This window comes from Octopus bimaculoides, chromosome 27, assembly GCF_046866305.1.
Source record: "Octopus bimaculoides isolate indiv1 chromosome 27, ASM4686630v1, whole genome shotgun sequence".
In the NCBI taxonomy this organism is placed as follows: domain Eukaryota; kingdom Metazoa; phylum Mollusca; class Cephalopoda; order Octopoda; family Octopodidae; genus Octopus; species Octopus bimaculoides.
In genome coordinates, this window is record NC_142954.1 from 26,120,718 (window position 1) to 26,148,675 (window position 27,958).

Genomic DNA, 27,958 nt, shown 5'->3' on the forward strand with positions numbered 1-27,958 from the left:
GGTCTAGGCTGCCTGGTTCGCGCCCCCCTTCCCCTTTCACTTCTTTCATCGCCGGACCATTGACCCTGGCGGGTTTTTACCTCGCCTCATCATTTTTCCTCCTACTCCAGTCCCCCTCCTACTCCTAACCCTCCTAAATACTCCTAATTCTCAAAGACGAAATTAATTAAATAAATAATAATTAATTAATTAAAAAAAAAACAAAATAAACATACATTTCGTACGAAATACCTGCGGCTGAAGAAATACAGCTAGCTTTACTGATTGAGTGTTTACGAATCGATGTCTGTAATTGATACATGTAAAGCCATTCCAGAATCGACCCTCTCTGACTGAAGTAACGTAATTGAAGCCGAGGAAGGATTAAGGCTGCAACAAGGTAGGCAAAGAATAGAATCTTTTTTCTTTTTATACCCAATGTCTTTTACCGTCGCCTTTTAATGCGTTTTACACGAACAAATTGACACAAGAGTCTTAACTTTTGGTTTAATGTGAACACCCGGCCATATATACGAATGTATATTGACATTCATTGGCAAATATTCGGTTGTCCGGTCATTACAATTTTGCGAATCTCCATCTTTTAACTTGAACATATCCTAAGTCGAAGATTAAGCCACTATAAATCGGCACGAACTTTCCGGACAAGCCAAGAGAACAAATACTTTTGAAAAGAAAACTTTGCTCCAACGAACCGAAGGAGCAATGAAATGTCATTTATCGCCCATTACATCTCGTACAGACAAGTGGGGGTAAAAACATAGAACGAATGAATATGAGGATGTAATGGCTACTACTGAACATCACTTCCGAGTAGTATCATTTAAATGTGTCTGGCATCAAGCTTATCATTCTATTATCTTTGTTAAGTAAACTGTGAATCTACTGTTTCATAAATCCACCACAGGTGACAAATGTCCATAATAATCTATCTCTGTCCCCAAATTTGTCTATTGCCTCACCAAAGTGTCCTTTTTTTTTTTTTGTAGCTTTTTCAACCAGTAATAACACATTGCCTACTTGGAACTTTCAATATCTCTTCTTCTCTGACTATAAAAAACTTGTTTATTTTCTCTTCAATCGCTGCATTTGTCCAATGTTAAAAATCCTGTAGATGTTTTATATTGTGTTTGTGTAATCAATTGGTGGATATTCTGTTGTTGGAGTTACTGGGCTTTATGTTTGGTTGGGGATTCTAGACTGATTAGTGTAATTCTGGTGTGTGGGCATTTGTGTATCATTCTGTTCTTTTCTCTAGAGTTCTTGGTTTCCTTTCTCTTTTCTATTCCTTGTCCTTCATCTGGAGCCAGTTAGGGGCTACTGGCATCGACCACATTCGCATGGTGCTCTTTTCATGCCCCAAAGAACAAAAATAAAAATAGGACTGCAGCTGGAAGTGCTCAGGTATCACTGGGGCAGGCATTGATGATTCAGCGCTTAGGAATGTTTCTGTAGGAGAAAATGCAGACCTTATTAAATATGCAAGGACCCCGAAACATATGTCCTGTTAAGGGGTTTTTGCTTAATAAAAAAAAAAAAAAATCTCTGTAAATGTAGTAGTGTTAGAGAGGAGAATAATTTGGTTAGGGGATATATTGGCAGCACTATTGAATTTAAAAGGAGATATCGGGTCCACATGAGCTCATTTTCGAATGCCAAATACTCCAATTCTACTACATTGGCATATTATATTCATGATTTGAAGAGGAGGAATATGAGCTATACCATTGAATGGTTAGGCCTATCCAAAGCCCCCCCCCACACACACTTTAATGCTAATGTAGATTATGCTTAAGGGAATCGTACTTGATTGGCCAAACACCTTAATATATTTTCTTATGTGCTCCCTTTCTGTAATAGGTTTTTCTCAACATTCTTGAGTAGTTATAAAATTAAAATCAGATGCCCACCTGAGCTGTGATCTTGAATTGAATCTGTAGCAAATTTTATTTTATCTAAATTTAATTATTGACCTTTGAAATGCATATATTTTTCTTTGTTCGACTCGTGTTAGCTTTTATTCGTGCATATGTGTATACCATTCGGGGGCCCTGTTGTTTTGACTAATTGGAATGTTTATTCATTATACCTTTCAGTTTAGTCAACCATTTCATCAATTGCAGCAGCTTCATAACTAATTCAGTTCTCTGATATGCTTTTATAATTACTGTTGTACTGAATAATTATTGATAGATCTAGATTAGCAACAGTCAGTGCTACTATCACCAGTCCCCAAATTTGTCTATTGCCTCACCAAAGTGTCCTTTTTTTTTTTTTTGTAGCTTTTTCAATCAGTAATAACACATTGCCTACTTGGAACTTTCAATGTCTCTTCTTCTCTGACTATAAAAAACTTGTTTATTTTCTCTTCAATCGCTGCATTTGTCCAATGTTAAAAATCCTGTAGATGTTTTATATTGTGTTTGTGTAATCAATTGGTGGATATTCTGTTGTTGGAGTTACTGGGCTTTATGTTTGGTTGGGGATTCTAGACTGATTAGTGTAATTCTGGTGTGTGGGAATTTGTGTATCATTCTGTTCTTTTCTCTAGAGTTCTTGGTTTCCTTTCTCTTTTCTATTCCTTGTCTTTCATCTGGAGCCAGTTAGGGGCTACTGGCATCGATCACATTCGCATGGTGCTCTTTTCATGCCCCAAAGAACAAAAATAAAAATAGGACTGCAGCTGGAAGTGCTCAGGTGTCGCTGTAGGAGAAAATGTAGACCTTATTAAATATGCAAGGACCCCGAAACTTATGTCCTCTTAAGGGGTTTTTGCTAAATAAAAAAAAATCTCTGTAAATGTAGTAGTGTTAGAGAGGAGAATAATTTGGTTAGGGGATATATTGGCAGCACTATTGAATTTAAAAGGAGATATCGGGTCCACATGAGCTCATTTTCGAATGCCAAATACTCCAATTCTACTGCATTGGCATATTATATTCATGATTTGAAGAGGAGGAATATGAGCTATACCATTGAATGGTTAGGCCTATCCAAAGCCCCCCTCCACTACACACACACTTTAATGCTAATTTAAACAGATGTAGATTATGCTTAAGGGAATCGTACTTGATTTGTAAATGTTTTTTGCCAAACACCTTAATATTCTCTTATGTGCTCCCTTTTCGTAATGATGGGTTTTTCTCTTCAGAGGCCCACCTGAGCTGTGATCTTGAATTGAATCTGTAGCAAATTAATTTTTAAAAAAACAAAATAAACATACATTTCGTACGAAATACCTGCGGCTGAAGAAATACAGCTAGCTTTACTGATTGAGTGTTTACGAATCGATGTCTGTAATTGATACATGTAAAGCCATTCCAGAATCGACCCTCTCTGACTGAAGTAACGTAATTGAAGCCGAGGAAGGATTAAGGCTGCAACAAGGTAGGCAAAGAATAGAATCTTCTTTTCTTTTTATACCCAATGTCTTTTACCGTCGCCTTTTAATGCGTTTTACACGAACAAATTGACACAAGAGTCTTAACTTTTGGTTTAATGTGAACACCCGGCCATATATACGAATGTATATTGACATTCATTGGCAAATATTCGGTTGTCCGGTCATTACAATTTTGCGAATCTCCATCTTTTAACTTGAACATATCCTAAGTCGAAGATTAAGCCACTATAAATCGGCACGAACTTTCCGGACAAGCCAAGAGAACAAAGCAAATGTAATAAATATTTTTGGAAAGAAAACTTTGCTCCAACGAACCGAAGGAGCAATGAAATGTCATTTATCGCCCATTACATCTCGTACAGACAAGTGGGGGTAAAAACATAGAACGAATGAATATGAGGATGTAATGGCTACTACTGAACATCACTTCCGAGTAGTATCATTTAAATGTGTCTGGCATCAAGCTTATCATTCTATTATCTTTGTTAAGTAAACTGTGAATCTACTGTTTCATAAATCCACCACAGGTGACAAATGTCCATAATAATCTATCTCTGTCCCCAAATTTGTCTATTGCCTCACCAAAGTGTCCTTTTTTTTTTTTGTAGCTTTTTCAATCAGTAATAACACATTGCCTACTTGGAACTTTCAATGTCTCTTCTTCTCTGACTATAAAAAAACTTGTTTATTTTCTCTTCAATCGCTGCATTTGTCCAATGTTAAAAATCCTGTAGATGTTTTATATTGTGTTTGTGTAATCAATTGGTGGATATTCTGTTGTTGGAGTTACTGGGCTTTATGTTTGGTTGGGGATTCTAGACTGATTAGTGTAATTCTGGTGTGTGGGCATTTGTGTATCATTCTGTTCTTTTCTCTAGAGTTCTTGGTTTCCTTTCTCTTTTCTATTCCTTGTCCTTCATCTGGAGCCAGTTAGGGGCTACTGGCATCGACCACATTCGCATGGTGCTCTTTTCATGCCCCAAAGAACAAAAATAAAAATAGGACTGCAGCTGGAAGTGCTCAGGTGTCGCTGTAGGAGAAAATGTAGACCTTATTAAATATGCAAGGACCCCGAAACTTATGTCCTCTTAAGGGGTTTTTGCTTAATAAAAAAAATCTCTGTAAATGTAGTAGTGTTAGAGAGGAGAATAATTTGGTTAGGGGATATATTGGCAGCACTATTGAATTTAAAAGGAGATATCGGGTCCACATGAGCTCATTTTCGAATGCCAAATACTCCAATTCTACTGCATTGGCATATTATATTCATGATTTGAAGAGGAGGAATATGAGCTATACCATTGAATGGTTAGGCCTATCCAAAGCCCCCCTCCACTACACACACACTTTAATGCTAATTTAAACAGATGTAGATTATGCTTAAGGGAATCGTACTTGATTTGTAAATGTTTTTTGCCAAACACCTTAATATTCTCTTATGTGCTCCCTTTTCGTAATGATGGGTTTTTCTCTTCAGAGGCCCACCTGAGCTGTGATCTTGAATTGAATCTGTAGCAAATTAATTTTTAAAAAAACAAAATAAACATACATTTCGTACGAAATACCTGCGGCTGAAGAAATACAGCTAGCTTTACTGATTGAGTGTTTACGAATCGATGTCTGTAATTGATACATGTAAAGCCATTCCAGAATCGACCCTCTCTGATTGAAGTAACGTAATTGAAGCCGAGGAAGGATTAAGGCTGCAACAAGGTAGGCAAAGAATAGAATCTTTTTTCTTTTTATACCCAATGTCTTTTACCGTCGCCTTTTAATGCGTTTTACACGAACAAATTGACACAAGAGTCTTAACTTTTGGTTTAATGTGAACACCCGGCCATATATACGTATGTATATTGACATTCATTGGCAAATATTCGGTTGTCCGGTCATTACAATTTTGCGAATCTCCATCTTTTAACTTGAACATATCCTAAGTCGAAGATTAAGCCACTATAAATCGGCACGAACTTTCCGGACAAGCCAAGAGAACAAAGCAAATGTAATAAATATTTTTGGAAAGAAAACTTTGCTCCAACGAACCGAAGGAGCAATGAAATGTCATTTATCGCCCATTACATCTCGTACAGACAAGTGGGGGTAAAAACATAGAACGAATGAATATGAGGATGTAATGGCTACTACTGAACATCACTTCCGAGTAGTATCATTTAAATGTGTCTGGCATCAAGCTTATCATTCTATTATCTTTGTTAAGTAAACTGTGAATCTACTGTTTCATAAATCCACCACAGGTGACAAATGTCCATAATAATCTATCTCTGTCCCCAAATTTGTCTATTGCCTCACCAAAGTGTCCTTTTTTTTTTTTGTAGCTTTTTCAATCAGTAATAACACATTGCCCACTTGGAACTTTAAATATCTCTTCTTCTCTGACTATAAAAAACTTGTTTATTTTCTCTTCAATCGCTGCATTTGTCCAATGTTAAAAATCCTGTAGATGTTTTATATTGTGTTTGTGTAATCAATTGGTGGATATTCTGTTGTTGGAGTTACTGGGCTTTATGTTTGGTCGGGGATTCTAGACTGATTAGTGTAATTCTGGTGTGTGGGCATTTGTGTATCATTCTGTTCTTTTCTCTAGAGTTCTTGGTTTCCTTTCTCTTTTCTATTCCTTGTCCTTCATCTGGAGCCAGTTAGGGGCTACTGGCATCGACCACATTCGCATGGTGCTCTTTTCATGCCCCAAAGAACAAAAATAAAAATAGGACTGCAGCTGGAAGTGCTCAGGTATCATTGGGGCAGGCATTGATGATTCAGCGCTTAGGAATGTTTCTGTAGGAGAAAATGCAGACCTTATTAAATATGCAAGGACACCGAAACATATGTCCTGTTAAGGGGTTTTTGCTTAATAAAAAAAAAAAAAATCTCTGTAAATGTAGTAGTGTTAGAGAGGAGAATAATTTGGTTAGGGGATATATTGGCAGCACTATTGAATTTAAAAGGAGATATCGGGTCCACATGAGCTCATTTTCGAATGCCAAATACTCCAATTCTACTACATTGGCATATTATATTCATGATTTGAAGAGGAGGAATATGAGCTATACTATTGAATGGTTAGGCCTATCCAAAGCCCCCCCCCCACACTTTAATGCTAATGTAGATTATGCTTAAGGGAATCGTACTTGATTGGCCAAACACCTTAATATATTTTCTTATGTGCTCCCTTTCTGTAATAGGTTTTTCTCAACATTCTTGAGTAGTTATAAAATTAAAATCAGATGCCCACCTGAGCTGTGATCTTGAATTGAATCTGTAGCAAATTTTATTTTATCTAAATTTAATTATTGACCTTTGAAATGCATATATTTTTCTTTGTTCGACTCGTGTTAGCTTTTATTCGTGCATATGTGTATACCATTCGGGGGCCCTGTTGTTTTGACTAATTGGAATGTTTATTCATTATACCTTTCAGTTTAGTCAACCATTTCATCAATTGCAGCAGCTTCATAACTAATTCAGTTCTCTGATATGCTTTTATAATTACTGTTGTACTGAATAATTATTGATAGATCTAGATTAGCAACAGTCAGTGCTACTATCACCAACTGAAAATCTAGGTTACTTTAGGTGAGCCTAATAACTGATGGTTTTGGGGTGTTGTTGTTTGTCACTCTTGGTGAGTCCTTGACAGTATACAACTAAGCTATTACTATACATTAAAAGAAATAGGCCTCTGTAAAGTGCAATACATAACCAACAGTGGGGTTCATTGCTGGTTCCACTCCAGTACCCGGTGTCGTACGATGTGAGGCATAGGCTAATGTACGGAATACAAGCGAAATGATTGAAGTAATAATAATACAGTAAGGTTTTCTTGAAGCATTGACAGGTGTGGTTATGTGATAGAGAAGTTTGCTTGCCAAACATTCGGTCCCACTGCAGATATATGTGCGTCTGTGTTGGTGTTTACATCCTCATGAAAGACACAAAATAAGTACCAGGCTATTCTGGTAAGAAAGCTTAGCAAGAGCCTATGTATACATTTTAATTAAAATATATTTCGTTTTTGCTAGATTAGATTTGATTCATTAAATTACCAAATTTCTCCTCAAACGTTAAACCCACCCCAACATAGAATATTCTCTTCCATTCCATAATTCGGTATAGTGTACATTTAAAGACTGGATTATGTTTTTTCAATCAGGTTTCAAAGTTGTTGCAGTGTTTCTGTCATGTGCTGTGAAAAAGGGGTAAGTGATACGAGGGATCTCGGATTATACAACACTGCTTCAGACAAACCTATCCAACCCATGAGCCTGCGGAAGAAGAGGTGATGAGGAAGACATGGAAAGGTAGGCACACTCTTATATACACACATTTATGCAGCCACTACTAGATTCATAATATATACACACAAGCACATACATTACTCAATTCATAATATATACACATACATTACTAGATTCATAATATATACACACATTACTCAATTCATAATATATACACACAAGCAAATACATTACTCGATTCATAATATATACACATACATACATCACTAGATTCATAATATATACACATACACACACATTACTCCATTCATAATATATACACACACACGTACATTACTAGATTCATAATATACATACAGACACACACACACACATTACTCGATTCACATACCTGATATGCTTTTATAATTACTGTTGTACTGAATAATTATTGATAGATCTAGATTAGCAACAGTCAGTGCTACTATCACCAACTGAAAATCTAGGTTACTTTAGGTGAGCCTAGTAACTGATGGTATTGGGGTCTTGTTGTTTGTCACTCTTGGTGAGCCCTTGACAGTATACAACTAAGCTATTACTGTACATATATATATTTATTCAGTTATTATGTCACATGCTAAAAGAAACAGGCCTCTGTGAAGTGCAACACCTAACCAACAGTGGAGCTCATTGCTGGTTCCACTCCAGTACCCGGTGTTGTACGATGTGGGGCATAGGCTAATGTACGGAATACAAGCCAAATGATTGAAGTAATAATACAGTAAGGATATCTTGAAGAATTGACAGATGTGGTTATGTGATAGAGAAGTTTGCTTCCCAACCATTCAGCCCCCCTGTGCTGGTGCCACGTAAAAAGCACTGTGTGGGGTGGTTGGTGTCAGGAGTGCTGCAATTATGAATCTGTGGTTCATGCGTCCTGGCATCTCTTGTGGGTACTTTTCTAGCCAGAAGGTGACAATCGTTTCTATACCCTAATCGTGTGGGATTATATTGTACAAATTCACCACATCGAATGATACCAACAGGGTTCCTTCACTTATTGTCTTCGGGAGGTGCTTTATCATGTCTAAGTCATCCCTGATGAAGCTTTTCACATATTTTAGAAACGGTTTGAGTAAGATGCTCAAATGGTGGGTCAGCAATGATGGGCCTCAGTTTGAGGCCAGTAGGGGGAGGATCATTAATGCATAGGCTTGGAGAAATTCTGCAAGCTTTAGAAATATCTGGATTTTTGTGTATCTGAGGTAATCAGTAGAATAGAGTAGGTCTGTATTTGAAGAGGATAAGTTTTAAAGAGTCTTCTGTGGGCTGTATTGTACTCATAGTAAATATTATTTTCCATCGTGGAGAGTATTCACTTCTTGTAGTACTCTGTGTCCATCACCACTACCGCACTTCCTTTGTCGGTTTCCTTAATGGTGAGGTTTATATCATTATTTAACTCAATTAGGTCCTTACATTAAGGTTGGATTTAATTTGTATGGCATTAAAAGGAAAACTGGTAATGTGTTCACAAAAAGCATGAAGTGCTTTATTTCTGCCCTTTGTAGGACGGTATTCACCGTTGTTTTTGACTATAGACTCATCTCCACTGGTGTAGTTTTACATGAACAAATTGACACAAGAGTCTTAATTTTTGGTTTCACGTGAACACCAGGCCATTACAATTTTGGGGATTTCTTACATGCATATCGTTACTACATATATAGAAAGTAACCATATTTAAATATTGTAGACGCTAAATCATCATACTTAAATGTTGTAGAAACTAAATATACGTTTAGATATGATTACATTCTATAACATTTAAGTATGATAATCTAGTGTCTACAATGTTTAAACATGATTACATTCTATAAATTTAGTTCATACAACATTTAAGCACGATAACATTTTATACATTTAGTATCATAATTTAGATTCTACAACATTTAAGTACGATTAGTTACTGTTAGTAAGTGAAATATATGTATAAATAATAACAAACAGACATTGTCTTTTAACTCTTTATTGACATCAACTTATATTCAGAGCCAGGAACTTACCAATTTGAAGCTAACTTTGTCCAGACCTCCAGAGTAACTGCTTGGTTTCTGGAGAAGAATATGAGAAAGAAGACATCTTGTATGTGTATATTGTTGATGAAAATAAAATAATAAAATAAAAAGTGTCTATTTTATTTAATTTAAAGTATCATAATTTGGTGTCTACATTGTTTAAATATGATTACATTCTACAATATTTAAGTATGATAATTTAGTGTCTATAATGATTACATTCTATATGATTAGATTCTGCTACATTTAAGTATGATGATTACTTTCCATATGATCAGATTCTGCTATATCTAAGTATGATGATTACTTTCTATATGATTAGACTCTGCTACATCTAAGTATGATGATTACTTTCTATATGATTAGATTCTGCTACATTTAAGTATGATGATTACTTTCTATATGATTAGATTCTGCTATATCTAAGTATGATGATTACTTTCTATATGATTAGATTCTGCTATATCTAAGTATGATGATTACTTTCTATATGATTAGATTCTGCTATATCTAAGTATGATAATTACTTTCTATATGATTAGATTCTGCTACATTTAAGTATGATGATTACTTTCTATATGATTAGATTCTGCTATATCTAAGTATGATAATTACTTTCTATATTATTAGATTCTGCTACATTTGAGTATGATGATTACTTTCTATAATGATTACATTCTATATGATTAGATTCTGCTATATCTAAGTATGATGATTACTTACTATATGATTAGATTCTGCTATATCTAAGTATGATGATTACTTTCTATATGATTAGATTCTGCTATATCTAAGTATGATGATTACTTTCTATATGATTAGATTCTGCTATATCTAAGTATGATGATTACTTTCTATATGATTAGATTCTGCTATATCTAAGTATGATGATTACTTTCTATATGATTAGATTCTGCTACATTTAAGTATGATAATTACTTTCTATATGATTAGATTCTGCTACATTTAAGTATGATGATTACTTTGTATATGATTAGATTCTGCTATATCTAAGTATGATGATTACTTTCTATATGATTAGATTCTGCTACATTTAAGTATGATGATTACTTTCTATATGATTAGATTCCGCTATATCTAAGTATGATGATTACTTTCTATATGATTAGATTCTGCTACATTTAAGTATGATGATTACTTTCTATATTATTAGATTCTGCTACATTTAAGTATGATGATTACTTTCTTTCATGATTACATTCTATATGATTAGATTCTGCTACATTTAAGTATGATGATTACTTTCTATATGATTAGATTCTGCTATATCTAAGTATGATGATTAGATTCTGCTACATTTAAGTATGATGATTACTTTCTATAATGATTACATTCTATATGATTAGATTCTGCTACATTTAAGTATGATGATTACTTTCTATATTATTAGATTCTGCTACATTTAAGTATGATGATTACTTTCTATAATGATTACATTCTATATGATTAGATTCTGCTACATTTAAGTATGATGATTACTTTCTATATGATTAGATTCTGCTATATCTAAGTATGATGATTACTTTCTATATGATTAGATTCTGCTATATCTAAGTATGATGATTACTTTCTATATGATTAGATTCTGCTATATCTAAATATGATGATTACTTTCTATATGATTAGATTCTGCTATATCTAAGTATGATGATTACTTTGTATATGATTAGATTCTGCTACATTTAAGTATGATGATTACTTTCTATATGATTAGATTCTGCTATATCTAAGTATGATAATTACTTTCTATATGATTAGATTCTGCTACATTTAAGTATGATGATTACTTTCTATATGATTAGATTCTGCTATATCTAAGTATGATAATTACTTTCTATATTATTAGATTCTGCTACATTTGAGTATGATGATTACTTTCTATAATGATTACATTCTATATGATTAGATTCTGCTATATCTAAGTATGATGATTACTTACTATATGATTAGATTCTGCTATATCTAAGTATGATGATTACTTTCTATATGATTAGATTCTGCTACATTTAAGTATGATGATTACTTTCTATATGATTAGATTCTGCTATATCTAAGTATGATGATTACTTTCTATATGATTAGATTCTGCTATATCTAAGTATGATGATTACTTTCTATAATGATTACATTCTATATGATTAGATTCTGCTATATCTAAGTATGATGATTACTTTCTATATGATTAGATTCTGCTATATCTAAGTATGATGATTACTTTCTATATGATTAGATTCTGCTATATCTAAGTATGATGATTACTTTCTATATGATTAGATTCTGCTACATTTAAGTATGATGATTACTTTGTATATGATTAGATTCTGCTATATCTAAGTATGATGATTACTTTCTATAATGATTACATTCTATATGATTAGATTCTGCTATATCTAAGTATGATGATTACTTTCTATATGATTAGATTCTGCTACATTTAAGTATGATGATTACTTTCTATATGATTAGATTCTGCTATATCTAAGTATGATAATTACTTTCTATATTATTAGATTCTGCTACATTTGAGTATGATGATTACTTTCTATAATGATTACATTCTATATGATTAGATTCTGCTATATCTAAGTATGATGATTACTTACTATATGATTAGATTCTGCTATATCTAAGTATGATGATTACTTTCTATATGATTAGATTCTGCTATATCTAAGTATGATGATTACTTTCTATATGATTAGATTCTGCTATATCTAAGTATGATGATTACTTTCTATATGATTAGATTCTGCTATATCTAAGTATGATGATTACTTTCTATATGATTAGATTCTGCTACATTTAAGTATGATAATTACTTTCTATATGATTAGATTCTGCTACATTTAAGTATGATGATTACTTTGTATATGATTAGATTCTGCTATATCTAAGTATGATGATTACTTTCTATATGATTAGATTCTGCTACATTTAAGTATGATGATTACTTTCTATATGATTAGATTCTGCTATATCTAAGTATGATAATTACTTTCTATATTATTAGATTCTGCTACATTTGAGTATGATGATTACTTTCTATAATGATTACATTCTATATGATTAGATTCTGCTATATCTAAGTATGATGATTACTTACTATATGATTAGATTCTGCTATATCTAAGTATGATGATTACTTTCTATATGATTAGATTCTGCTATATCTAAGTATGATGATTACTTTCTATATGATTAGATTCTGCTATATCTAAGTATGATGATTACTTTCTATATGATTAGATTCTGCTATATCTAAGTATGATGATTACTTTCTATATGATTAGATTCTGCTACATTTAAGTATGATAATTACTTTCTATATGATTATATTCTGCTACATTTAAGCATGATGATTACTTTCTATATGATTAGATTCTGCTACATTTAAGTATGATGATTACATTCTGCTATATCTAAGTATGATGATTACTTTCTATATGATTAGATTCTGCTACATTTAAGTATGATGATTACTTTCTATATGATTAGATTCCGCTATATCTAAGTATGATGATTACTTTCTATATGATTAGATTCTGCTACATTTAAGTATGATGATTACTTTCTATATTATTAGATTCTGCTACATTTAAGTATGATGATTACTTTCTTTCATGATTACATTCTATATGATTAGATTCTGCTACATTTAAGTATGATGATTACTTTCTATATGATTAGATTCTGCTATATCTAAGTATGATGATTAGATTCTGCTACATTTAAGTATGATGATTACATTCTATATGATTAGATTCTGCTACATTTAAGTATGATGATTACTTTCTATATTATTAGATTCTGCTACATTTAAGTATGATGATTACTTTCTATAATGATTACATTCTATATGATTAGATTCTGCTACATTTAAGTATGATGATTACTTTCTATATGATTAGATTCTGCTATATCTAAGTATGATGATTACTTTCTATATGATTAGATTCTGCTATATCTAAGTATGATGATTACTTTCTATATGATTAGATTCTGCTATATCTAAATATGATGATTACTTTCTATATGATTAGATTCTGCTATATCTAAGTATGATGATTACTTTGTATATGATTAGATTCTGCTACATTTAAGTATGATGATTACTTTCTATATGATTAGATTCTGCTATATCTAAGTATGATAATTACTTTCTATATGATTAGATTCTGCTACATTTAAGTATGATGATTACTTTCTATATGATTAGATTCTGCTATATCTAAGTATGATAATTACTTTCTATATTATTAGATTCTGCTACATTTGAGTATGATGATTACTTTCTATAATGATTACATTCTATATGATTAGATTCTGCTATATCTAAGTATGATGATTACTTACTATATGATTAGATTCTGCTATATCTAAGTATGATGATTACTTTCTATATGATTAGATTCTGCTACATTTAAGTATGATGATTACTTTCTATATGATTAGATTCTGCTATATCTAAGTATGATGATTACTTTCTATATGATTAGATTCTGCTATATCTAAGTATGATGATTACTTTCTATAATGATTACATTCTATATGATTAGATTCTGCTATATCTAAGTATGATGATTACTTTCTATATGATTAGATTCTGCTATATCTAAGTATGATGATTACTTTCTATATGATTAGATTCTGCTATATCTAAGTATGATGATTACTTTCTATATGATTAGATTCTGCTACATTTAAGTATGATGATTACTTTGTATATGATTAGATTCTGCTATATCTAAGTATGATGATTACTTTCTATATGATTAGATTCTGCTACATTTAAGTATGATAATTACTTTCTATATGATTATATTCTGCTACATTTAAGCATGATGATTACTTTCTATATGATTAGATTCTGCTACATTTAAGTATGATGATTACATTCTGCTATATCTAAGTATGATGATTACTTTCTATATGATTAGATTCTGCTACATTTAAGTATGATGATTACTTTCTATATGATTAGATTCCGCTATATCTAAGTATGATGATTACTTTCTATATGATTAGATTCTGCTACATTTAAGTATGATGATTACTTTCTATATGATTAGATTCTGCTACATTTAAGTATGATGATTACTTTCTATATTATTAGATTCTGCTACATTTAAGTATGATGATTACTTTCTATATGATTAGATTCTGCTATATCTAAGTATGATGATTAGATTCTGCTACATTTAAGTATGATGATTACTTTCTATAATGATTACATTCTATATGATTAGATTCTGCTACATTTAAGTATGATGATTACTTTCTATATTATTAGATTCTGCTACATTTAAGTATGATGATTACTTTCTATAATGATTACATTCTATATGATTAGATTCTGCTATATCTAAGTATGATGATTACTTTCTATATGATTAGATTCTGCTACATTTAAGTATGATGATTACTTTCTATATGATTAGATTCTGCTATATCTAAGTATGATGATTACTTTCTATATGATTAGATTCTGCTACATTTAAGTATGATGATTACTTTCTATAATGATTACATTCTATATGATTAGATTCTGCTACATTTAAGTATGATGATTACTTTCTATATTATTAGATTCTGCTATATCTAAGTATGATGATTAGATTCTGCTATATCTAAGTATGATGATTACTTTCTATATGATTAGATTCTGCTACATTTAAGTATGATGATTACTTTCTATATGATTAGATTCTGCTATATCTAAGTATGATAATTACTTTCTATATGATTAGATTCTGCTACATTTAAGTATGATGATTACTTTCTATATGATTACATTCTGCTACATTTAAGTATGATGATTACTTTCTATATGATTAGATTCTGCTATATCTAAGTATGATGATTACTTTCTATATGATTAGATTCTGCTATATCTAAGTATGATGATTACTTTCTATAATGATTAGATTCTGCTACATTTAAGTATGATGATTACTTTCCATATGATTAGATTCTGCTACATTTAAGTATGATGATTACATTCTGCTATATCTAAGTATGATGATTACTTTCTATATGATTAGATTCTGCTACATTTAAGTATGATGATTACTTTCTATATGATTAGATTCTGCTATATCTAAGTATGATGATTACTTTCTATATGATTAGATTCTGCTACATTTAAGTATGATGATTACTTTCTATAATGATTACATTCTATATGATTAGATTCTGCTATATCTAAGTATGATGATTACTTTCTATATGATTAGATTTTGCTACATTTAAGTATGATGATTACTTTCTATATGATTAGATTCTGCTATATCTAAGTATGATGATTACTTTCTATATGATTAGATTCTGCTACATTTAAGTATGATGATTACTTTCTATAATGATTACATTCTATATGATTAGATTCTGCTATATCTAAGTATGATGATTACTTTCTATATGATTAGATTCTGCTATATCTAAGTATGATGATTACTTTCTATATGATTAGATTTTGCTACATTTAAGTATGATGATTACTTTCTATATGATTAGATTCTGCTATATCTAAGTATGATGATTACTTTCTATATGATTAGATTTTGCTACATTTAAGTATGATGATTACTTTCTATAATGATTACATTCTATATGATTAGATTCTGCTATATCTAAGTATGATGATTACTTCCTATATGATTAGATTCTGCTACATTTAAGTATGATGATTACTTTCTATATGATTAGATTCTGCTATATCTAAGTATGATGATTGCTTTCTATATGATTAGATTCTGCTATATCTAAGTATGATGATTACTTTCTATAATGATTACATTCTATATGATTAGATTCTGCTACATTTAAGTATGATGATTACTTTCTATATGATTAGATTCTGCTATATCTAAGTATGATGATTACTTTCTATATGATTAGATTCTGCTATATCTAAGTATGATGATTACTTTCTATATGATTAGATTCTGCTATATCTAAGTATGATGATTACTTTCTATAATGATTACATTCTATATGATTAGATTCTGCTACATTTAAGTATGATGATTACTTTCTATAATGATTACATTCTATATGATTAGATTCTGCTACATTTAAGCATGATGATTACTTTCTATATGATTAGATTCTGCTACATTTAAGTATGATGATTACATTCTGCTATATCTAAGTATGATGATTACTTTCTATATGATTAGATTCTGCTATATCTAAGTATGATGATTACTTTCTATATGATTAGATTCTGCTATATCTAAGTATGATAATTACTTTCTATATGATTAGATTCTGCTACATTTAAGTATGATGATTACTTTCTATATGATTAGATTCTGCTATATCTAAGTATGATGATTACTTTCTATATGATTAGATTCTGCTATATCTAAGTATGATGATTACTTTCTATAATGATTACATTCTATATGATTAGATTCTGCTACATTTAAGTATGATGATTACTTTCTATATGATTAGATTCTGCTATATCTAAGTATGATGATTACTTTCTATATGATTAAATTCTGCTATATCTAAGTATGATGATTACTTTCTATATGATTAGATTCTGCTACATTTAAGTATGATGATTACTTTCTATAATGATTACATTCTATATGATTAGATTCTGCTACATTTAAGTATGATGATTACATTCTGCTATATCTAAGTATGATGATTACTTTCTATATGATTAGATTCTGCTATATCTAAGTATGATGATTACTTTCTATATGATTAGATTCTGCTACATTTAAGTATGATAATTACTTTCTATATGATTAGATTCTGCTACATTTAAGTATGATGATTACTTTCTATAAGATTAGATTCTGCTATATCTAAGTATGATGATTACTTTCTATAATGATTACATTCTATATGATTAGATTCTGCTATATCTAAGTATGATGATTACTTTCTATATGATTAGATTCTGCTACATTTAAGTATGATGATTACTTTCTATAATGATTACATTCTATATGATTAGATTCTGCTATATCTAAGTATGATGATCACTTTCTATATGATTAGATTCTGCTATATCTAAGTATGATGATTACTTTCTATATGATTAGATTCTGCTATATCTAAGTATGATAATTACTTTCTATATGATTAGATTTTGCTACATTTAAGTATGATGATTACTTTCTATATGATTAGATTCTGCTATATCTAAGTATGATGATTACTTTCTATATGATTAGATTCTGCTACATTTAAGTATGATGATTACTTTCTATAATGATTACATTCTGCTACATTTAAGTATGATGATTACTTTCTATATTATTAGATTCTGCTATATCTAAGTATGATGATTACTTTGTATATGATTAGATTCTGCTATATCTAAGTATGATAATTACTTTCTATATGATTAGATTCTGCTACATTTAAGTATGATGATTACTTTCTATATGATTAGATTCTGCTATATCTAAGTATGATGATTACTTTCTATAATGATTAGATTCTGCTACATTTAAGTATGATGATTACTTTCTATATGATTAGATTCTGCTACATTTAAGTATGATGATTACTTTCTATAATGATTACATTCTATATGATTAGATTCTGCTATATCTAAGTATGATGATTACTTTCTATATGATTAGATTCTGCTACATTTAAGTATGATGATTACTTTCTATATGATTAGATTCTGCTACATTTAAGTATGATGATTACTTTCTATAAGATTAGATTCTGCTATATCTAAGTATGATGATTACTTTCTATAATGATTACATTCTATATGATTAGATTCTGCTACATTTAAGCATGATGATTACTTTCTATATGATTAGATTCTGCTACATTTAAGTATGATGATTACTTTCTATATGATTAGATTCTGCTACATTTAAGTATGATGATTACTTTCTATATGATTAGATTCTGCTACATTTAAGTATGATAATTACTTTCTATATGATTAGATTCTGCTACATTTAAGCATGATGATTACTTTCTATATGATTAGATTCTGCTACATTTAAGTATGATGATTACTTTCTATAAGATTAGATTCTGCTATATCTAAGTATGATTATTACTTTCTATATGATTAGGTTCTGCTACATTTAAGTATGATGATTACTTTCTATAATGATTACATTCTATATGATTAGATTCTGCTATATCTAAGTATGATGATTACTTTCTATATGATTAGATTCTGCTACATTTAAGTATGATGATTACTTTCTATATGATTAGATTTTGCTACATTTAAGTATGATGATTACTTTCTATATGATTAGATTCTGCTATATCTAAGTATGATGATTACTTTCTATAAGATTAGATTCTGCTATATCTAAGTATGATGATTACTTTCTATAATGATTACATTCTATATGATTAGATTCTGCTATATCTAAGTATGATGATTACTTTCTATATGATTAGATTCTGCTACATTTAAGTATGATGATTACTTTCTATATGATTAGATTTTGCTACATTTAAGTATGATGATTACTTTCTATATGATTAGATTCTGCTACATTTAAGTATGATGATTACTTTCTATATGATTAGATTCTGCTACATTTAAGTATGATTATTACATTCTGCTATATCTAAGTATGATGATTACTTTCTATATGATTAGATTCTGCTATATCTAAGTATGATAATTACTTTCTATATGATTAGATTTTGCTACATTTAAGTATGATGATTACTTTCTATATGATTAGATTCTGCTATATCTAAGTATGATGATTACTTTCTATAAGATTAGATTCTGCTATATCTAAGTATGATGATTACATTCTATATGATTAGATTCTGCTATATCTAAGTATGATGATTACTTTCTATATGATTAGATTCTGCTACATTTAAGTATGATGATTACTTTCTATATGATTAGATTCTGCTATAGCAGAATGTGATCATCATACTTAAATGTAGCAGAATCTAATCATATAGAGAGTAATCATCATACTTAGATATAGCAGAATCTAATCATATAGAATGTAATCATCATACTTAGATATAGCAGAATCTAATCATATAGAATGTAATCATTATAGAAAGTAATCATCATACTTAAATGTAGCAGAATCTAATCATATAGAAAGTAATCATCATACTTAAATGTAGCAGAACCTAATCATATAGAAAGTAATCATCATACTTAGATATAGCAGAATCTAATCATATAGAATGTAATCATTATAGAAAGTAATCATCACTCTTAGATATAGCAGAATCTAATCATATAGAAAGTAATTATCATACTTAGATATAGCAGAATCTAATCATATAGAAAGTAATTACCATACTTAAATGTAGCAGAATCTAATCATATAGAAAGTAATCATCATACTTAGATATAGCAGAATCTAATCATATAGAATGTAATCATTATAGAAAGTAATCATCATTCTTAGATATAGCAGAATCTAATCATATAGAAAGTAATCATCATACTTAAATGTAGCAAAATCTAATCATATAGAAAGTAATCATCATACTTAAATGTAGCAAAATCTAATCATATAGAAAGTAATTATCATACTTAGATATAGCAGAATCTAATCATATAGAAAGTAATCATCATACTTAGATATAGCAGAATGTAATTACCATACTTAAATGTAGAAGAATCTAATCATATAGAAAGTAATCATCATACTTAAATGTAGCAGAATCTAATCATATAGAGAGTAATCATCATACTTAGATATAGTAGAATCTAATCATATAGAAAGTAATCATCATACTTAACTGTAGCAGAATCTAATCATATAGAAAGTAATCATCATACTTAACTGTAGCAGAATCTAATCATTATAGAAAGTAATCATCATACTTAGATATAGCAGAATCTAATCATATAGAATGTAATCATTATAGAAAGTAATCATCATACTTAAATGTAGCAGAACCTAATCATATAGAAAGTAATCATCATACTTAGATATAGCAGAATCTAATCATATAGAAAGTAATCATCATACTTAGATATAGCAGAATCTAATCATATAGAAAGTAATCATCATACTTAAATGTAGCAGAATCTAATCATATAGAAAGTAATTATAATACTTAAATGTAGCAGAATCTAATCATATAGAAAGTAATTATCATACTTAAATGTAGCAGAATGTAATCATCATACTTAGATATAGCAGAATCTAATCATATAGAAAGTAATCATCATACTTAGATATAGCAGAATCTAATCATATAGAATGTAATCATTATAGAAAGTAATCATCCTACTTAGATATAGCAGAATCTAATCATATAGAAAGTAATCATCATACTTAGATATAGCAGAATCTAATCATTATAGAAATTAATCACCCTACTTAAATGTAGCAGAATCTAATCATATAGAAAGTAATCATCATACTTAGATATAGCAGAATCTAATCATATAGAATGTAATCATCATACTTAGATATAGCAGAATCTAATCATATAGAATGTAATCATCATACTTAGATATAGCAGAATGTAATTACCATACTTAAATGTAGAAGAATCTAATCATATAGAAAGTAATTACCATACTTAAATGTAGCAGAATCTAATCATATAGAATGTAATCATTATAGAAAGTAATCATCATTCTTAGATATAGCAGAATCTAATCATATAGAAAGTAATTATCATACTTAAATGTAGCAGAATCTAATCATATAGAAAGTAATCATCATACTTAGATATAGCAGAATCTAATCATATAGAAAGTAATCATCATACTTAGATATAGCAGAATCTAATCATATAGAAAGTAATCATCATACTTAGATATAGCAGAATCTAATCATTATAGAAAGTAATCATCCTACTTAAATGTAGCAGAATCTAATCATATAGAAAGTAATCACCATACTTAGATATAGCAGAATCTAATCATATAGAAAGTAATCATCATACTTAGATATAGCAGAATCCAATCATATAGAAAGTAGTCATCATACTTAGATATAGCAGAATCTAATCATCATACTTAAATGTAGCAAAATCTAATCATATAGAAAGTAATCATCATACTTAGATATAGCAGAATCTAATCATATAGAATGTAATCATTATAGAAAGTAATCATCATACTTAGATATAGCAGAATCTAATCATATAGAAAGTAATTATCATACTTAGATATAGCAGAATCCAATCATATAGAAAGTAATCATCATACTTAAATGTAGCAAAATCTAATCATATAGAAAGTAATCATCATACTTAGATATAGCTGAATCTAATCATTATAGAAAGTAATCATCATACTTAAATGTAGTAGAATCTAATCATATAGAAAGTAATTATCATACTTAAATGTAGCAGAATCTAATCATATAGAAAGTAATCATCATACTTAAATGTAGCAAAATCTAATCATATAGAAAGTAATTATCATACTTAGATATAGCAGAATCTAATCATATAGAAAGTAATCATCATACTTAGATATAGCAGAATGTAATTACCATACTTAAATGTAGAAGAATCTAATCATATAGAAAGTAATCATCATACTTAAATGTAGCAGAATCTAATCATATAGAAAGTAATCATCATACTTAAATGTAGCAAAATCTAATCATATAGAAAGTAATTATCATACTTAGATATAGCAGAATCTAATCATATAGAAAGTAATCATCATACTTAAATGTAGCAAAATCTAATCATATAGAAAGTAATTATCATACTTAGATATAGCAGAATCTAATCATATAGAAAGTAATCATCATACTTAAATGTAGCAAAATCTAATCATATAGAAAGTAATTATCATACTTAGATATAGCAGAATCTAATCATATAGAAAGTAATCATCATACTTAGATATAGCAGAATGTAATTACCATACTTAAATGTAGCAGAATCTAATCATATAGAAAGTAATCATCATACTTAGATATAGCAAAATCTAATCATATAGAAAGTAATTACCATACTTAAATGTAGCAGAATCTAATCATATAGAAAGTAATCATCATACTTAGATATAGCAGAATCTAATCATATAGAATGTAATCATTATAGAAAGTAATCATCATACTTAAATGTAGCAGAATCTAATCATATAGAAAGTAATCATCATACTTAAATGTAGCAGAACCTAATCATATAGAAAGTAATCATCATACTTAGATATAGCAGAATCTAATCATATAGAAAGTAATCATCATACTTAGATGTAGCAGAATCTAATCATATAGAATGTAATCATTATAGAAAGTAATCATCATACTTAAATGTAGCAGAATCTAATCACATAGAAAGTAATTATCATACTTAGATATAGCAGAATGTAATTACCATACTTAAATGTAGAAGAATCTAATCATATAGAAAGTAATCATCATACTTAAATGTAGCAGAACCTAATCATATAGAAAGTAATCATCATACTTAGATATAGCAGAATCTAATCATATAGAAAGTAATCATCATACTTAGATGTAGCAGAATCTAATCATATAGAATGTAATCATTATAGAAAGTAATCATCATTCTTAGATATAGCAGAATCTAATCATATAGAAAGTAATCATCATACTTAAATGTAGCAGAATCTAATCATATAGAGAGTAATCATCATACTTAGATATAGTAGAATCTAATCATATAGAAAGTAATCATCATACTTAAATGTAGCAGAATCTAATCATATAGAAAGTAATTATCATACTTAAATGTAGCAGAATGTAATCATATAGAAAGTAATCATCATACTTAGATATAGCAGAATCTAATCATATAGAAAGTAATCATCATACTTAGATATAGCAGAATGTAATTACCATACTTAAATGTAGCAGAATCTAATCATATAGAAAGTAATCATCATACTTAGATATAGCAGAATCTAATCATATAGAAAGTAATCATCATACTTAAATGTAGCAGAATCTAATCATATAGAAAGTAATCATCATACTTAGATATAGCAGAATCTAATCATCCTTCTTAAATGTAGCAGAATCTAATCATATAGAAAGTAATCATCATACTTAGATATAGCAGAATGTAATTACCATACTTAAATGTAGAAGAATCTAATCGTATAGAAAGTAATCATCATACTTAAATGTACCAGAATCTAATCGTATAGAAAGTAATCATCATACTTAGATATAGCAGAATCTAATCATATAGAAAGTAATCATCGTACTTAGATATAGCAGAATCTAATCATATAGAAAGTAATCATCATACTTAGATATAGCAGAATGTAATCATCATACTTAAATGTAGCAGAATCTAATCATATAGAAAGTAATCATCATACTTAGATGTAGCAGAATCTAATCATATAGAAAGTAATCATCATACTTAGATAATTTAGTTTAAATATGATTACTTACCGTTAGTAAGTGAAGTGTATGTATAAATAATAACAAACACATTGTTTTTTAACTCTTTATTGGCACATTAATATTGTCATTGTCTTGTATTTTCTTATATTCAGGGCCAGGAACTTATCAATTTGAAGCCAAGTTCTTTGTCCAGTCCTCCGGAGTAACTGCTTGCTTTCTGGAGAGGAAGAATATGAGAGAGAAACCAAGAAGGCATGTTGTATGTGTATTTTGTTGATGAAAATAAAAAAGTGTGTCTATTGTATTCAATTGTGTGTGTTTGCTTATATATTTATGTACGGTGGTGCATCAGCATGGCTGGAACTTTGAATGTAATATAGATATATACTTATATCTGTATGAGTATATTTGTATACATATGTACAAGAAATCAATTGAATAAAAATTGGTAATAATAATGATATTATTGTCTGTGTGTATATATTATGAATCGAGCAATGTATGTATGTGTATATATTATGAATTGAGTAATGTGTGTGCATATATTATGAATCTAGTAATGTATGTGTGTATATATTATGAAACGAGTAATGTATGTGTATATATTATGAATCGAGTAATGTGTGTGTGTATCTATTATGAATAGAGTAATGTATGTGCTTGTGTGTATATATTATGAATCGAGTAATGTATGTATGTATGTGTATATATTATGAATCGAGTAATGTATGTGTATATATTATGAATCGAGTAATGTATGTGTATATATTATGAATCGAGTAATGTATGTGTATATATTATGAATCGAGTAATGTGTGTGTATATATTATGAATCGAGTAATGTGTGTGCATATATTATGAATCTAGTAATGTATGTGTATATATTGTGAATCGAGTAATGTATGTATGTGTATATATTATGAATCGAGTTATGTATGTATATATTATGAATCTAGTAATGTATGTGCATATATTTGTCAGCTTTATTTTTCAAGGTCAATAAAACAGTATGAAGCGAAAGTGACATATCGATTACAATTCAATCAACAGAAAATTAGCATGCAAGTGGCTCAGTACTCCGCAGACACGTCTTCTTCACGTAATTTACAAAGAAATACAATGTGACAAGGCCGGTCCCTTTGAATTACAGGTGTAAGTGATTTTTGCCAGGTAAGTGGACTGGAGCACGGTGAAATTAATGTTTAAGTGGCTGTGTATTCCACAGACGTGTTCCCTGTGAACGGTTTTCGTCGAACGAATCAAACTTAATAAATTATCGAAAATAAAATAAAATGTCTGGTCCTGGGGTTGTAAACAAGTGATGGCGGATACAAATACTGACTGAAACCGGTCAAAGAAATAAGACAGAGAAAGAAATAAAGACCGTAAGGAGTGGATTTGGTAGGCGGAAACTGAAAGAAGCCCGTTGTATATATGTATGTGTGTGTATATGTTTGTGTGTCTGTTTGTCCCCACCTCCCAACATCGCTCGACAACCGATGCTGGTGTGTTTACGTCAACGTAAATTAGCGGTTTCGGCAAAAGAGACCGATAGAATAAGTACCAGGCTTACAAAGAATAAGTCCTGCGGTCGATTTGACCGACTGTAAAGGCGGTGCTCCAGCTTGGACGCAGTCAAATGACTGAAACAAGGAAAAGAGTAATTTTAACGAGTTCCTACCGCCATTACAAACACCAGCGCCATCTATCTGTAACGTCTCTGTTTTACTCTGGCTTCTCCGAGTTACTTCCCTTTGTTTCTCTGCGATCAGAATCTTTATTTCGCTGGACGAATGTGTTTAAAGGCAGAATCGTTAGCACGCCGGACAAAGTGCTTAACGGTGTTCAGTCCGTCTTTACGTTCTGAGTTCAAATTCCGCCGATGTCGACTGTTCCTTTCAACCTATAAGGGTTAGGGTAATTAAAACGCTAGGGGGTCAACATAATCGACTAGTCCCCTCCCTAAAAATATATGTGTGTCTGTGTTTGTCCCCCCACCATCGCTTGACAATCGATGCTGGTGTGGTTACGTCCCCGTAACTTAGTGGTTTCGGCAAAAGAGAATAAGTATTAGGCTTACAAAGAATAAGTCCTGGGGTCGGTTTACTCGACTATAAAGGCGGTGCTCCAGCATGGCCGCAGTCAAATGAGTGAAACAAGCAAAGGGAGCTGGCTGAGTCGTTAGCACGTGTGGGCGAAATGTTTGGCAGCCGTTCGTTTGTCTTTATGTTTCGAGTTCAATTTCCAGAGGCCTCTCGTTCTTTCGGGGGTCGATAAAATAGGTGCCAGTTGACCACTGGAGTCCATGTAACCAACTAGTCCAACATTTTAGGCGTTCTACCCCCACAAGCCACATTCCTAGCGCTCCCCACCCCCATCTAACCATTACAAACATGCATACAATTCGTATAAATTAATTAAAGAAACTGTCCCTGTCAGATGACCGCACAGACCTATTATGGGGCCAACTGACCCCATAATGGTTTCTGTCAAATGATGTAAGATTAAAAGAAATAATGTGTGTGTATATATTATGAATTGAGTAATGTATGTATATGTGTATATTATGAATCTAGTAATGTGTGTTTATATTATGAATCGAGTAATGTATGTATGTGCATATATTTTGAATCGAGTAGTGTATGTGCTTGTGTGTATATATTATGAATATGTATCTATGAACATCAGTTTGTGTGTGTATGTTTGTATATATTATGAATCTAGTAGTGACTGCATATATGTGTGTGTGTATATATAAGAGTTTGCCTACCTTTCCATGTCATCCTCATCACCTCTTCTTCCACAGGCTCATGGGTTGGATAGGTTTGTCTGAAGCAGTGTTGTATAATCCGAGATCCCTCGTATCACTTACCCCTTTTTCACAACACATGACAGAAACACTGCAACAACTTTGAGAAAACAAAGGCCAGTCTTTAAGTGTACACTATACCGAATTATGGAAGAGAATATTCTATGTTGGGGTGGGGGTGGGGGCAGGATAGGAAAATGTGGATTTAACATTTGAGGAGAAATTTGGTAATTTAATGAAACAAATCTAATCTAGCAAAAACGAAATATATTTTAATTAAAATGTATACATAGGCTCTTGCTAAGCTTTCTGACCAAAATAGCCTGCTACTTATTTTGTGTCTTTCATGAGGATGTAAACACCAACACAGACGCACATATATCTGCAGTGGGACTGAATGGTTGGCAAGCAAACTTCTCTATCACGTAACCACACCTGTCAATGCTTCAAGAAAACCTTACTGTATTATTGTTACTTCAATCATTTGGCTTGTATTCCGTACATTAGCCTATGCCTCACATCGTACGACACCGGGTACTGGAGTGGAACCAGCAATGAGCCCCACGTCGTACAACACCGGGTACTGGAGTGGAACCAGCAATGAGCCTCACTGTTGGTTATGCGTTGCACTTTACAGAGGCCTATTTTTTTTAATGTACAGTAATAGCTTAGTTGTATACCGTCAAGGGCTCACCAAGAGTGACAAGCAACAAGACCCCAAAACCATCAGTTACTAGGCTCACCTAAAGTAACCTAGATTTTGAGTTGGTGATAGTAGCACTGACTGTTGCTAATCTAGATCTATCAATAATTATTCAGTACAACAGTAATTATAAAAGCATATCAGGTATGTGAATCGAGTAATGTGTGTCTGTATGTATATTATGAATCTAGTAATGTACGTGTGTGTATATATTATGAATGGAGTAATGTATATATTATGAATCTAGTGATGTATGTATGTGTATATATTATTAATCGAGTAATGTGTGTGCTTGTGTGTATATATTATGAATCTAGTAATGTGTGTGTGTGTGTATATATTATGAATCGAGTAATGTGTGTGTATATATTATGAATCGAGTAATGTATGTGTATATATTATGAATCGAGTAATGTATGTA

The 27,958-nt window shown here is 30.4% G+C and overlaps 3 long non-coding RNA genes across 6 annotated transcripts in view; 1 reads left to right on the plus strand and 2 right to left on the minus strand.

The window, feature by feature from the left end:
• LOC149130913 (uncharacterized) lies at window positions 1-24,329 on the plus strand. Of its 3 annotated transcripts, XR_016238647.1 has the most exons (6): window positions 9-379; window positions 3,152-3,387; window positions 4,881-5,116; window positions 7,575-7,722; window positions 9,691-9,783; window positions 24,178-24,329. It is a non-coding gene; the product is annotated as an uncharacterized LOC149130913 (long non-coding RNA). The 3 variants fall into 3 exon arrangements; XR_016238648.1 differs by lacking the exon at window positions 4,881-5,116 and having other exon boundaries at window positions 1-379; XR_016238649.1 differs by lacking the exon at window positions 9,691-9,783 and having other exon boundaries at window positions 22-379.
• On the minus strand, window positions 679-2,770 carry LOC149130914 (uncharacterized). Its single transcript, XR_016238652.1, has 2 exons — window positions 2,227-2,770; window positions 679-934 (listed from the first exon to the last, which is right to left on the minus strand). It is a non-coding gene; the product is annotated as an uncharacterized LOC149130914 (long non-coding RNA).
• LOC128251450 (uncharacterized) overlaps window positions 9,652-27,958 on the minus strand; it is a 26,782-nt gene continuing 8,475 nt past the window's right edge. For both annotated transcript variants that reach the window (XR_016238650.1, XR_016238651.1), the window contains exons 5-7: window positions 26,796-26,934; window positions 24,074-24,242; window positions 9,652-9,752 (exon numbers count right to left, since the gene is read on the minus strand). This is a non-coding gene — a long non-coding RNA (uncharacterized LOC128251450). The remainder of the gene's footprint in view (window positions 9,753-24,073; window positions 24,243-26,795; window positions 26,935-27,958) is intronic.